Raw genomic sequence first — 11,018 nt, 5'->3', positions numbered from 1 at the left:
TCGCGCCCGCGCGCCAGCGCCATGGCTGTCTGCAGCCGTGCACGTTGCCCGCCGCTGCGCGCCGCGCCATGGCTGCCCGCGGCCGCACCCGCGCGCCTCGGCCATGGCTGCCTGCGGTGGATTTGGCCATTCCGTAGGGGCATGAAGAGCAGCCCGGAGAGGCGTGACCTTCTCCCCCTCACGGTGGCGCATGTCGCTCCGGCGCCCAGAGAGGCGCGGCCAGAAGTAGCAGAAGGCGAGGCCGTCGAGCCGGGCCAGTGCCGGGAGCGCGTCGGGCAGTGGGTGTGCGAGGTGTGCGTGCCCGGGATCTTGGTGAAGTACTCCCCGCTCCCCTGGGCGAGGCCGGACACCACCGCTGGCGGCTGCAGAGAGCGGCGCTGCCCTTTTCTCGTCCCGCTACAGCCGGTACGCGAGCAGCTCGGCCGCGGTGGCGTTCTTTGAGCAGTTCCGATGGGCTTGGCAGAGGCATGGGAGGCAGCGGCGAGCAGGAGAAGGAGCGTGGAGAGGGAGAGCAAAGGCGGAGGCGCCATGGGTGTGAAGTGGAGGTGGGGCGGTGCTGCTGCTGTACTGGAGTGGAGTGGAGCGGCGTGGTGGGTGCGCGTGGTGGGTAGGTACAGAAAAGGAGAGACTGACAGGTGGGGTCGAGGGCGGACACAGACGGATGACGAGGACGCGAAGACGTCCTCTTTCTGTTCGCTTTGGCCCCAAACCGAGAGCAACTTTGGTCTGGAAATGGGGCAAAAGCGGACACAGACCGGACGAAACGTCAGTATGCTCCCATGCGTTGGGTCATTCGTTTTGTCCGTTTTACCCCAATGGACACAAACGGACGATTTGGGGTAAATTTGGGACACGCGGTGGATTTGGCCTAACCGCATGGTAGGCATGTCGCAAGAGGGGTAATCTTTACACATCCCATGTACTGAATAAGGAAGGGATAAAGAGTTGGGTTACAATCGCCACTTCACACAATACATAAATATAGCAAAACATCATCCAGAATACAATCAAGGTCCGACTACGGAACCAAATGAAGAAAACCCCAAATGCTAGATCCCTGATCGCCCCAACTGGGCTCCTCTACTGATCGTCCGGAAAAGACACATAGTAACGTCCCGAATCCTCGTCGAACTCCCACTTGAGTTCGGTAGCGTCCCCTCCACTGGCATCATCGACACATGCATCTGTTTGGGAAGTAATCTGTGAGTCACGGGGACTCATCAATCTCACACCCTCGCGATCAAGTATATTTAAGCTTATAGGTAGGAAAAGGTAGTGATATGGATCTGCAGCAAGCACTAGCATATATGGTGGCTAACTTATGCAAATGAGAGCGAGAAGAGAAGCAAAGCACGGTCGATAAGCTATAAAGATCAAGAAGTGATCCTGGAACTACTTATGTTCAAGCATAACATGAGACCGTGTTCTCTTCCCGGGCTCCGCCGAAAAGAGACCATCACGGCCAGGGTTGTCAGAATCGCGATTCTGTTATACGATTCTACGACTTTACGATCCAAACTAACCCTTCTGATTCTACGACTTTAGTTCATAGAATCTACGTTTCTACGATCCTGATAGTGAAGATCCTACGATTTGCGATCCTACCACCGGAGCTCCGATCCGATTCAAAATCGCGATTCTGACAACCTTGATCACGGCTACACATGCGGTTGATTCATTTTAATTAAGTTAAGTGTCAGGTTTTCTACAACCAGATATTAACAAATTCCCATCTGCCCATAACCGCGGGTATGGCTTTCGAAAGTTCAAAACCCTGCAGGGGTGTCCTAACTTAGCCCATCACAAGCTCTCACGGTCAACGAAGGATATTCCTTCTCCCAGGAAGACCCGGTCAGACTCGGAAACCCGGTTACAAGACATCTCGACAATGGTAAAACAAGACCAGCAAAGACACCTGAATGTGCCGACAAATCCCGATAGGAGCTGCACATATCTCGTTCTTAGGGCACACCGGATTGTCCAAACTTCCAGTAGGCTAGCCCAGAGTTGCCCCTGGTGGCCACCGGCGGCTGACAAGTTGGACCAACACTCAGAGGAGCACTAGCCCGGGGCTTTGAAATAAAGATGACCCTTGAGTCCACGAAACCCAAGGGAAAAAGGCTTAGGTGGCAAATGGTAAAATCAAGGTTGGGCCTTGCTGGAGGAGATTTATTCAAGGCGAACTGTCAAGGGGTTCCCTTATAACCCAACCGCATAAGGAACGCAAAATCAAGGAACATAACACCGTAATGATGGAAACTAGGGCGGCAAGAGTGGAACAAAACACCAGGCATAAGGCCGAGCCTTCCACCCTTTACCAAGTATATAGGTGCCTTAAAGTAAACAAGATATAATAATGATATCCCAACAATAAACATGTTCCAACAAGGAACATACTCCATCTTCACCTGCAACTAGTAATGCTATAAGAGGGGCTGAGCAAAGCGGTAACATAGCCAAACAATGGTTTGCTAGGAAAGGTGGGTTAGAGGCTTGTCATGGCAATATGGGAGGCATGATATAGAAAGTGGTAGGTATCGCGGCATAGCAATAGAGCGAACAACTAGCAAGCAAAGATAGAAGTGATTTCGAGGGTATGGTCATCTTGCCTGCAAAGTTCTCCAAGTTGACGAAAGCTTGATCCTCGTAAGCATACTCGATGGGTTCCTCGATCACGTACTCATCTCCTGGCTCTACCCCAAGCAAGAACACAAGAAAAGGAAACAACAATCAACCACGATGCAATGCGCAAGCAACATGATGCAAAACATGGCATGATATGCGGGATGTGATATGCAATGCATATGCGTGCTCCGGAAGGAAAAGATTGAACAAGGCATCAACTTGGCAAACCAAGTGTGCCGCTGGAAAGTTGAGTTGATTTTGGTCAAAATCGATATAAAGATCACCGGAATCGGATGCACGGTTTGCAAATGGCAAGCAAAACAATAATGGCACAATTCTGCAATTAACAGCACAATGCCATCTAGAAGGCAACAAGAAACTAAGCTACTGCACTCCAACATAACAACAAAGCACATGGCCGTGATCTACTCAAGATGCTTGACAAAAGATGAACACTGAGCTACGGCTAAATCACACAAGAGCAAGTTCAAACAAGCATGGCAAAAGTGCAAAAGATATCAGCATCACAGACTTAGTGAAAATACTAACATGTCAGGAATTAACATCAGGAAGCAATGTTTAGAGCAAGATAAAAACATGCTACAGGAACAGAACATAGTAAACAAAGGCATGTTATGAATCTACTCAAAGCATAGAACAAAAGTCCCTTACTAACCATAAGCCAAAAGGACACGGAAAATATGATGGCGCCCATGTAAACATAGCAAGTTTCGTTAACAGATTCAGACTTAGCAGAAAACAGAGCATGGCATAAACAGAGTTATGAAGGCCTCTTTGCAAGCTCGATTCACTCAACACAAGGCATTACATGACAAGATAATCATACTACCAGCAAGAAGACATGTTCAAGAAGATAACCATGGCAAGAACAATTTTATAGCATGCATGGATCAACTACAACAACCTTGGCAAAATTGATTAACATGTAAACAATCTGCCAGAAACATTTTATAGCAAAAGTAGAGCAAGATTAAGTCATTCTAGTGCACTCTATAAATGCAAGCAGGGGCATGGATGGATAGAGCACAACCATATGTCCAAATCATCCTTACGGAACATACTCAAAAGAAGCATGGATCTCACTATAGCAACATGAATACATGGCATAAAAATAACAGCAGAGCAAAGACTTATTGAAATTCTAAGTCCTTGAAATCAGCAATATTACGAGAGCTACTTTGCATGCATGTGCTAGTCACCACAAAGATCACAAAAATACACGGCATACACCCTTGTAAAGATGGCATGGCATAGCCCAAAACACATGTAGAGCTCATGCCCATATGCAGCACAAAACAATTGTGGCAAAAATGACAAATGCTCATACTCTGCTAAGAATCAGCACCTAACATTTTATAGCATCCTTGCATCAATCATTTGAGCATCAAGATGGACTCAAACAAGAAGACCACAATGGAACAAAATGAAGAGCACATCATAATGAACATTTTGATATATGGCATGCATAAAACGGAGCTATGGATGAGGAGTTATGGCATGTTGAACAGAGCTTGAAAATATTGCAGAAAAGGACTTAGGGAAAAACGAGGTCAACCTCTTTGGATCCAGATCTGGTGCGGAAAACGAGGAAGGTCGGGATCTCGCCGGAGAAGGAGGTCGCGGTGGCCAGAGTTCATCGAGGCGGCACGGTGTTCAGCGATACCGAGGTGGAGACGGCAGCGCGGGTCACCGGTCGTCACGGGGAACTTGGTGGCGCAGGAGGTCGGGCTCGCGCGGCACGGGGTCGCCTGCTTCGGTCGGAGCAGCGACGGGGCTGGGTGGCGCGCTAACCGGCGGGGAACGGGCGACGGTGGAGCGGCGGGGTCGCGAGCGAGCGGCGGCGGTGGGGAGCGGGCCTGCGAGGGCCGGATCTGGGCCTCGGTGATGCGCGGGTTGGCGGCGGACAGGTGGCGTGCTGCTGTTGGACGGGCGGCAGGGCGCGCGGGCAGAGCCGGGCAGTGGCCCGGGCTCTGGGGGCCGGCTGCAGGGCTGGCGGTTCAGCGGCACGCGCGGTGGCCGGGGTGCCACTCGGCGGCAGCGGGCGGACGTGTCCGGCCCGATCCGGACGTGTCCGACGACGCGAGGAGAGGGAGAACTAGGGTTAGACCCAAATTTCGGGGGAGATGCACATATTTATATGTAGGGGGGGTTTGGAGTGTCCAAATGAGGTGTAGTTTTCGACCACACGATCATGATCCGACGGTGGATGACATGGGATAGTTTTGGATGGGTTATTGGGCCACTGTGGAGGGGTGATTGGCTCCAAGACACACGAGGCCTTTACGGTTCCCCGGTTAACCGTTGGAGTATCAAACGGACTCCAAATGGCACTAAACTTGACAGGCGGTCTACCGGTGGTGTACCAAGGCCGCTTGGAAAATCTCAGTCCATTCCGAGAATGTTTAACACCCACTCACGAAAAGAGGCAAAAGGGGACGCCGGAGGACGTAGGAGTGTCGGATTGCAAAATGGACAACGGGGAAAATGCTCGGATGCATGAGACGAACACGTATGCAAATGAGATGCACATGATGACATGATATGAAATGCATGACATGAACAAAATGCAAAATGAAGGCAAAACCCAACCACGAGGGAATCTCATAAGTTAGAGCCGAAAATGGCAAGAGTTGGAGTACAAATATGGTAAGTTACATCCGGGGTGTTACAGAGGCGTTCGATGCCTTCAACTCAGGAGATGCGTATATCCGAGCTGCTCAAAATGATCTTGCTCAAGCCACGGACTAGTATGTGAAGGATATACGGGTTAGAAAATCTAATAATTATGTATATCAGTAGCCCCTGAGACTTGAAACAGTTGGTACAACTGATTTAAGGATCATTGTTTGCGTAGGTTCTTACGGAGATGAATTCCCAATTGTCTCAAGAGCTGGAGGAGTGCAAAGCCCAGCTACGGGCCGCGGTTGCCACAATGAAGGAGTCCAGAAAGGCCCCCTCTGGTAACACTTGTTTCTGTCTAAAAGAATGACATGTACCAGTTAGCATTCGGCATGCATGCAAATCTAACAATAGATTCTGCAGATGATCCCGGAGTGAATCGGGAGGTCGTGCAAGGGGATGAGCAACATGCTCAACGACAGCTAAAGGCTGGTGAGCACGTGCTTACGCAGGTCAGGCGGGAGAGAAACGATCTCCAAGATGCCAATACTCGGCTGGGCATTGAACTGAACGATGTTCGGGCCTAGCTTGTTGACTCCGTAAAGGAGAATAAGAGGCTTCGACACAGCATTTCTAGATAGTGCTTGAATGAACTTTTATAGAGTTCGGCGAGGAAACCGGCTAACAGAGTTATGTCTGTAGGTATGCTGACGGGTCATCCCGCAGAGGAGATGCCCAGGTCGGCAGGTGATCTTCTGCCAGAGCTCTTACAACTGCACGAACAAGTTCGGCAGGTGATGCAGGGCATTGCCCAAGCCTTGTGGCCATCCGCCTCCCTGCCAGGAGGCATGGGGGAGCTTGTAGAGATGCTCAAGGGAGCGTGGCGGCGCTTCTGATTATGGAAGATATCAGCCTGCCGACAAGGTGCAAGGGAAGCCTGGGCCATGGTGAAGACGCGATATACCAAGGCAGACCCGGACCACATGGTCGAGGTCGGACCTATGGGGTCAGATGGGAAAGAGATCCCCGTCAGTTTGGTGTATGATCAGGTTAAATTAGCCGCAAAGTATTCCCAACGGGATTGTAGGCTAGAAAGTCTGTTGGATGGTAAATAAGAAGAATATAGTCAGTCTAAGTGACTATGTACTTCAATTGACATATATCGTCTCTAGCCAGATTGTAAATCATTTGTCATGGCGGACCTTTTCGCTTCAACCTCCGGACCCGACAGTCCGGAGTGTATCCGAATACCTGCTCGGTTATGTAAAAAACCGGGTATGTGTGGAAACCAGGCGTAGGGGTCATAAGTGCTTGAACAGACAAGTACCCAACTAGCTATGTTATATTACATGGATAGTAAGAAACATCTTCCAGGGAGAATAGTTCCGTTAAGGGTTCCTTTCCCTGGGTACGCATGCATTAATGTGCATGTCCGAACTGCGAAAAAAGACGCAGGATATAGCCATCTGGGGGCATGTATTATGATAAATAAAAGTCATCTTTTGTCCACCGACGGAATATTCCCTTAAGAACGCTAGCTTTCGGCTTCACCCAGTCTGAGGTACAGATCCAGCTGACCCGGCAATAACAATCGTAGAGGTGCTCCCCTTATGCCCTAGCCGAATTAATGTAACTTAGGGCATAAACACAAGAGCCAGGCAAGCTAGCTTGGCCAAAACTTAAGTCATATCGATGCATATAATGGCGAAGAAAAGGTACATGTGGAAGAGTAACACATGTGTGGGGGCATAGAGCCCGGATCATAGTTATATTAAGCTTCTGTATAGGAAGCCCCCGGGTATAATAAGCATGTTGATTGTGCAGTCAAGACACATTTTAACCTTTTTAGGCTGTGAAGGAAAAGGGAAGAAATAAAGAAAGAAAAAACAGATAACGAATATAAAAAATTGATGGAGGTAAGGGGACGAACACAGAGTCTGGCGCTAGGAGTAGAACCTTCGGAGTCTGGCCGCGTTCCATGGGTTTGGCTCGAGTCGATTATCCGATGCATCCTGCAGGCGGTATGATCCACCGGTCAGAACTTTGTCGATGACAAAGGGACCTTCCCATTTGGGCTTGAGCTTGCCCTTTTTCTTCTCCGGTAGGCGTAAAACGAGTTCGCCAACGTTATAAGTTTTGGGCCATACTTCTCTGCTTTGATACCGTCGAGCCTATTGCTGATAGAATGTGGAGCGGGCTTTTGCCATGTCACGCTCCTCCTCTAGGGCGTCCAAACTATCCTGCCGATCAAGCTCGGGTTCTTTCTCTTCGTACATGCGCACTCGAGGTGAGTCATGAATAATGTCACAGGGCAATACCGCCTCTGCGCCATACACCATAAAGAACGATGTGTATGGAGTCCACAGCCCCCATAGTACGGAGTCAAGCTCCTCCACCCAGTGCATGTCTGATTCCTTCAAGGATCGCACTAATCTGGGTTTAATGCCGCTCATGATGAGACCATTTGCTCGCTCGACTTGACTGTTAGTTTGCGGGTGATAGACAGAGGCGTAATCGAGCTTAATGCCCATTTTGCTGCACCAAGTTTTTACATCGTCGGCTGTAAAGTTTGAGCCGTTATCGGTGATGATGCTATGGGGGACACCGTAACAGTGTACAACCCCGGATATGAAGTCTATCACTGGTCCGGACTCGGCCGTTTTAACTGGTTTGGCCTCTATCCATTTGGTGAATTTATCCACCATAACCAAAAGGTATTTTTTCTTATGGCTTCCTCATTTAAGGGGTCCGGCCATATCAAGCCCCCTGACCACAAAGGGCCAAGTAATGGGGATTGTTTGGAGAGATGTAGGCGGCATGTGGCTTTGGTTTGCAAAAGGCTGGCAACCAACGCAACATTGAACGAGGTCCTGTGCATCCGCTCAGGCTGTCGGCCAGTAAAAACCTGTACGGAAGGCCTTGCTTACAAGGGCCCGAGCTGCGGCATGGTGGCCGCCAAGTCCAGCATGAATTTCTGCCAAAAGCTGTCATCCTTCCTCTTCGGAGATGCACCTTTGAAGTACTCCGGTAGCGCTTTTCTTATAAAGCTCTCCCTCATGGACCTTGTAGGCTTTAGACCACCGCACAATGCAATGTGCCTCGTTTGGGTCATTAGGGAGTTCTTGCCTAGTTAGATAAGCTAAGAAGGGTTCTGTCCACGGGGCGATGACGGCCATAATCACGTGAGCCGAAGGTGTTATTTCGGTGGCAGAGCCCCCGATTACGTCAGAGTGTTCGGGGTCTGGTGTTGTGGCCGGATCTGGACTGTTACTGCCGGACTCCCTATCCCACACCACAGATGGCTTAAACAACCTTTCCAAGAAGATATTAGGTGGGACAGGGTCGCGCTTAGCGCCGATGCGGGCGAGGATGTCTGCCACTTGATTGTTTTCTCGAACCACATGGTGGAATTCGAGGCCCTCGAACTGAGCTGACATTTTGAGGACGGCGTTGCGGTAAGCCGCCATTTTTGGGTCCTTGGCGTCAAAGTCCCCGTTTATTTGAGATATTGCGAGGTTCGAATCCCCCCGCACCTCAAGGTGTTGAATGCCCATGGAGACTGCCATCTGGAGACCATGCAACAGGGCCTCATATTCTACTGCATTGTTGGAGTCTGTGTATAATATTTGGAGTACGTACTGGACTATATCTCTGGTGGGGGATGTCAGGTCGACGTCTGCCCCCAGACCAGCCAGCATCTTAGAGCCGTCAAAGTGCATGATCCAATTGGAGTACGCGCCATACTCTTTAGGGAGTTCGTCTTCCGTCCATTCGGTGATGAAATCAGCTAGTACCTGCGACTTAATGGCTCGCCGTGGTTTATATGTTATGTCAAACGGGAGGAGCTCGATAGCCCATATAGCAATCCGGCCCCGTGGCATCGCAATTATTTATTATGTCGTTGAGTGGTACTTCAGAGGCCACCGTGATTGAACACTCTTGAAAGTAGTGTCGTTGTTTTCGGGATGCCATGAAGACCGCGTATGCTATCTTTTGGTAATGTGGGTACTGTGATTTGCATGGAGTGAGGATGGTGGATACATAGTATACCGGCTTTTGAAACGGGAACTTATGTCCGTCCGTCTCTCGTTCGATGACGAGCACTGCGCTTACAACTTGGTGTGTTGCCGCTATATATAATAGTATTGGTTCACCGACATCTGGCGCGGCCAAGATTGGGTTGGTGGCTAATACGGCCTTTATTTCTTCCAATCCGGCCGTGGCTGCATCCGTCCACTCGAAGTGTTCGGTGCGTCAAAGAAGGCGGTAAAGAGGTAGTGCCTTTTATCCTAATCGGGAGATGAAGCGGCTTAAGGCAGCCATGCATCCAGTTAACTTCTGGATTTGCTTGAGGTCTATTGGGATAGCCAACTATGACAAAGCTTGGATTTTAGCCGGATTTACTTCAATTCCTCTATTGGAGACGATGAAGCCCAAGAGCTTTTCGGCGGGCACGCCGAAAACGCATTTTTTCGGATTGAGCTTAATGTCATATGTTCAGAGGTTGTCGAACGTGAGCCTCAAGTCGTCTATTAAGGATTCAACGTGTCTTGTTTTAATGACCACATCGTCTACGTATGCCTCCATTGTTTTGCGATTTGTGTTTCCAGGCATGTCTGAATCATGCGTTGATAGGTTGCACCGGCGTTTTTGAGCCCGAAAGGCATCATGTTGAAACAGAAGGGGCCGTATGGAGTGATGAATGTCGTTGCGACTTGATCGGGCTCCGCCATCTTAATTTGATGGTATCTGGAGTATGCGTCGAGGAAGCACAATGAGTCGTGTCCTGCGGTAGCATCGATAATTTGATCGATGCGGGGGAGGGGGGAGGGATCTTTGGGGCAAGCCTTGTTAAGGTCCTTGAAATCGACACACATGCGCCAGGATTTGTCTTTCTTTGGTACCATCACTAGGTTTGCTAGCCAGTCCGAATGTTTTATTTCTCTAATGAATCCGGCCTCGAGTAACTTGGCTAGCTCTTCTCCCATGGCTTGTCGCTTAGGCTCATAGAAACGCCGAAGAGTCTGCTTGACCGGCTTGAACCCCTTTAGGATGTTAAGGCTATGCTCGGCCAGCCTGCGTGGGATTCCTGGCATGTCTGAAGGATGCTAGGCGAAGATGTCCCAATTCTCGCGCAAGAACTCCCACACTGATGTGTCTGTTGTGGGGTTTAGCTGTGCCCTGATGGATGTTATTTTGGTAGGGTCCATTGGGTGGACCTGGAATTTGACTATTTCGTCCGCTGGTTTAAAAGAGGTGGACTTGGGTCTTTTGTCGAGTATCACGTTGTCCCTGTCCACCGTGGAGCGCAGCGTAGTTAGTTCTTCGGCCGCGAGGGCTTCGGATAACGCCTCGAGGGCTAGTGCGGCGGTTTTATTTTCGGCTTGGAGTGCTATGCCTGGATCACTAGCCAGAGTGATGATTCCATTGGGCCCAGGCATTTTGAGCTTTATGTACCCGTAATGGGGTATAGCTTGGAAGATCGTGAAAGCTTCCCGCCCTAAAAGGGCGTGGTATCCTCTACTGAACGGGGCCACTTGGAATGTGATTTCTTCGGACCTATAATTCTCCAGCGTACCGAGTACCACATCTAGTGTGATTTTTCCTGCACATCATGCCTCCCGGCTAGGGATGATTCCTCTGAAGGTCGTGCTGCTTTGCTCAATGCGGCTCTTGTCTATTTCCATTTTTCTAAGAGTTTCCTCGTAGATGAGGTTTAATCCGCTGCCACCGTCCATGAGCACTTTAGTAAG

Source organism: Triticum dicoccoides, chromosome 4A (assembly GCF_002162155.2).
Source record: "Triticum dicoccoides isolate Atlit2015 ecotype Zavitan chromosome 4A, WEW_v2.0, whole genome shotgun sequence".
NCBI lineage: Eukaryota > Viridiplantae > Streptophyta > Magnoliopsida > Poales > Poaceae > Triticum > Triticum dicoccoides.
The sequence above is the reverse complement of the archived record's forward strand: the minus strand, read 5'-3'. Positions refer to the sequence as shown.